Below are 4,487 nucleotides of genomic sequence, written 5' to 3'. Positions count from 1 at the left end.
ATCTTTTTGAAATTTTTTTTGTCAAAATTTCAGCAAAATGATCTTAGGGAGTACCTGGCAATGGAAGGCTTGACTATTGAAGAAAAATAGGGTTGCAGGTAGCCCAACGTGGCAAGGTAGCACTTTGCCAGGTACAACCATGTCATTTGTGAAAGGTTTTTGTGGCATCATGCATATAAGTCAATATACTAAATTATACCCTTCATTCCCTTTCTACGTGTCTGACATTCAATTTCATATTTTATTATGCCCAAGGTGTGCCCCTTTCTATTCATTCTTAGACAACGTCTTTCTTGCGAGTCCTCTTCATGGCCAAAAGGGAACGACAAAATAATAAGTCTATTGAGTCTATTGGATGATGATATATGTGGCTACGATGCTCTTTGCATTCTTCATATGTACAGTTATCACCTTCTGAAACCCTAACTTTACTATTTCTTTTGGATCAGAGAAAATTAATATATTTTTGCAAGCCTCAAGACTTTGATTTTTAGTTCGAGCTTTTAGCTTGCTGTGTTGATTAGATCTTAAATATTTGTCAAGATTTGCTAAAAAACACATAGTTCTTTTTGGTTTTCAGAATTTTATGCTAGTAACCCTTTTCTTGACAAAAATGAGTGTCTGTGCCAAGCCAAAGGGCTTATTTCTTCATTATATTTTGAATTTAATTTTGATTGTTCTTTAGATCGTTTTGAAGTTCAATTATTTTTATTTAAATTAAGTTATTGTAGGATTTTTCATCTAAAACGGAAGTGACTTTACTACAAATTTCAGATCTGGAGAGATGCAGCAATGGATTGTAAAAGGCAAGCCCCCAATATGGAGGCCGAGTGGATCTATTGAAATTGCAAAATTTCATTTCAAATTTTCTTTGGAGGATTTCCCAAACTAGTATAGCTTTCTGAGTGTCAAGAATTTTCGGATTCTCTAACCATTTTATACTAAGATTATTTTTCATGCCAAGCCGCAGCATTTATTCTTTGTCATACCTCAAATTTTCATTATTTTTAACTTGAGTTCACTTGTAAGTTCAATTTTTACTCGGTACTTCAGATATTTATGTTACTGTAGGATTTTTCTCATTTTTAATGGAAACTTTAGTGCAATCTCCAGATCAATAGAAGTACATGAGAAGTTAACGACAAGCCTCAACAATGGATGCAAGGTGAGTCTGTTCCATTTGAAAAACATTAAAAAAAATGTTATTTGAAATGGCGTCTGTAATGCATATGTGTGTTTCTGGGTGTGAGGGTGCATGTGCATGTGTGCGTCTAGAGAAAGATATTTGGGCGATTTTCATGTTGCTTTTAGAGTGAACAATAATGCAACTTAAATGATCTATCAAGAGGACCAAGGATAGTTTCTTTTTCATGTTAGCTATTCCGTAGGTGGGGTGAAATGTTGTTCTAGGTGAAGTAAACTATATTTCACCTATATTCTTTTTAGATCAATGATATATCTTTTTATTGTTAGTCCCTGCCTTTTAAAAGTAGGAGACTAAAGTTTTTGTGTGACTATTTTCAATTACTCATGTCTTGAAAATTGTGAATAGATGTAAACATTCCTACAAAATTCTTCTTCCTTCAAATTTCTTTATTAAAAATAATTTTTTGGTGAAATGTTGTTCTAGGTGAAGTAAACTATACTTCACCTATATTCTTTTTAGATCAATGATATATCTTTTTGATTGTTAGTCCCTGCCTTTTAAAGGTAGGAGACTAAAGTTTTCATTCCTACAAAATTCTTCTTCCTTCAAATTTCTTTATTAAAGATAAATTTTTAGTTGAATATTTTAGATTTTTTATTGGTAGATAGCTTTATTCTTAGTAGTCTTTTCCATTTTTTAGATCAAAAATTCACATAAAATATGAACCTAGAGGTTATTGCCAATTGTCACAAGATAACGATGCATGGTAGTGAAGTTTTCTATGTAGATTACTATATGTGGCTTATGCATGTTGCCTTGACAAACATGTGGCATTTGAAACAGAAGTGATTCTCATTCTTGTTCCCTATTCAAATGGATTCTCATAGTATCATCCATTCTTGTTATGTTGAGGAAGAAGCCATAGGACCTTATAGAGCATCATAATAATATTGTTGGATAAGAGTGCTTCCATATATTCTATAAATTAATATTTCTCTAAAGACATATGTTCCCCTTTCAACTACCGATTTTATACACATAGCTGAGGATCCACCTGCATGCTGCCAGAGAAGAGTCTAGCCCTTCCCTTGATTATATTTGTTCTCATCTTTGTTGTCAAAATATCTCTATATATTAGGAGTTAGGTTTGAAGAAGAATATTGATAAATATAAATATAAGAGTTGTGATATTTTCTATAAGTTCTTTGTTTTAATATGTCATTTTAAAATTAATTTCACTTCCCTTGTTAATAAGGATAACACCAATAACTAAAAAACCTAACCATAGAATAAGATCATTTTATAAAATTGTATAATTCTTTAGGAGTCTAGATAAATTAGGGTTTTAGTACAAAGTTTGTATATATTATGATTTAATTAATTTTTAGATCTTCCATTTGTATTAAGGTTTTATGTTATATTTCGTGTATCCATATTTGGTATGGTTTCATGTGGCACAAATATTTTCTACTTGAACGATATATTTTTCATCCCTTCTAATACCCTTCTTCACATCCTTCACTATCAATTTCTCTATACAGCAAGAGGAATGCTGGGGTATGTTTCACCAAAGATGGGGAACACAAATTTGGGGCCTTTGATAGATAAATCAGCTTTAAAATGGTGTTGTTGGAAATTTTGGGGGAAGGAAGAACATAGATTTGTAGGTGAGCTAATCCATCAAATGTATATTGTAAGGAATCCTCCCTTACCTTTAAATTTTAAATGTGTATACTATCTCTCAAGAATCTTAACTACTGATGAATTTTCTTTCTCTGTATGGAACTAACTTTGAGTGACCATTGTGAAATTTCTATAGTATTAGCTATGAAAAACAAGTTCTATAAAATTGTAGAAGGAAGTTCTTTATTTTTATTTTCATTTACTTATTATAGTTTTCATTCAACATTTTTTTTTCTTGTACAGAAATGATAACCATGTATTTACAAATTACTTTGATATTTAGGACTTACATTTAATGGAGGTCTAAAAATTGGTAAGAGATGTGTATGTACAATATGAAATAGATTTAGGTGTAGCATAGTGAGGACATCTGAGCAGTTGGGACTCTCTTATTGTATTAATGAGCACATATAAAGTAAGCCTAACTAACTACACATAAATGCACTCCTTTTAATTGATTTTTTTCTTTTTATAGTCAGCCACCAATTATTGGTGTGCACCTTAACACTAGAAATGATAAATGATTTTCCCTTTCAAATGAGTGTGCACTTATATGAGGTTCATTCCAATACACCGTGTGTGCATGTATGTAAAAATTATATCATTCTCTTCTTTTAGATAGGCATGCTATCCTATTTACATCTCCATTCTCTTTAGCATTAGAAAATATCTAACCATTTGGGGTTGCTCACTCCTCTCCTTATTTCCATGTATAGAATATTTAGTATATGGGTTCCATTTTCACTCATGCATAATGTATCATCTCATTCTTTCATACCATTTAGCCATCTATTTTTTGAGCTATTTATTTCATTTTAAAATCTACTTCCTACTCTTTATCAAAAGCAGGGACTCAAGCTCTAACAGAACTCTTGTTCTCAAGTCCTTTAAAAGTGTTGATTGTATTTAATGAACTATTCTTCTATCTGGGTTGCAGACTTATATCGAAGCTAGCTTGTAATCCATGCAATTTCTTATTTTTCTTCTTATTCGCTAACTATTGGAGATTTGTCTTTTTCCCTCTAACCCTCACATTTGATATCTTGGAATGCCTCTTATTGTCTTTGTACTGCATTGGGTGTATATCTTGCAGAGTTGTATGCCAACATGGAGTGCCGGGTGAAGTCTCTAAGTTGGATCTTTTTCTGTACCCTGTAGACTGCATATGTAATGGCAGTAACTGCACTAATATTTTTATGGGTTTTTGTTCATTGTCATTACTGTAGAACTGTCTTTGTTTGAGACTTATTGCCACATATCTTCTTTCGGTCATTTTTACTGAATCATCTGTCAACCCAGGTTAAGTATCTTCAACAATGATGCCCTCTTTAACAATCCACCATGAATCTCTGAATAATACCTTCTACTATCTAAATCATAATGTTCTTCATTGACTCGCTTCCCTGCCATGTTGTCCCAAATGTATAGTTTCCCTTCACTGAGTTGATCAAGTATGGAAATTTGAAGCACTAAATGCATTCCTTCTCCATCGAGTTTAAAGTTCAATCCAAAACTACCCGATTAGTCCATTTGATGTCTCCTCCAATGAGATATGATTCACGCCTCATATTGTTCGCTGACTATGTATTCTCCATTTTTTTATAGCTTTCTGAATAAATACTAATTATTGTTGTTGACTGTATTCTTCGTTCTTGTA

General features: G+C 32.2%; 1 long non-coding RNA gene across 2 annotated transcripts; it reads left to right on the top strand.

Annotated features, from left to right (window-relative positions):
• Positions 1–285: 285 nt before the first annotated feature.
• On the top strand, positions 286–3,036 carry LOC149560656 (uncharacterized). Of its 2 annotated transcripts, XR_016363364.1 has the most exons (3): positions 286–403; positions 775–1,165; positions 2,689–3,036. It is a non-coding gene; the product is annotated as an uncharacterized LOC149560656 (long non-coding RNA). The 2 variants fall into 2 exon arrangements; XR_016363363.1 differs by lacking the exon at positions 286–403 and having other exon boundaries at positions 454–1,165.
• The last annotated feature ends 1,451 nt before the right edge of the window (positions 3,037–4,487 follow it).

This window comes from Cupressus sempervirens, chromosome 4, assembly GCF_028749045.1.
Source record: "Cupressus sempervirens isolate cs-2001-9-10 chromosome 4, ASM2874904v1, whole genome shotgun sequence".
NCBI lineage: Eukaryota > Viridiplantae > Streptophyta > Pinopsida > Cupressales > Cupressaceae > Cupressus > Cupressus sempervirens.
The sequence above is the reverse complement of the archived record's forward strand: the minus strand, read 5'-3'. Positions and strand labels throughout refer to the sequence as shown.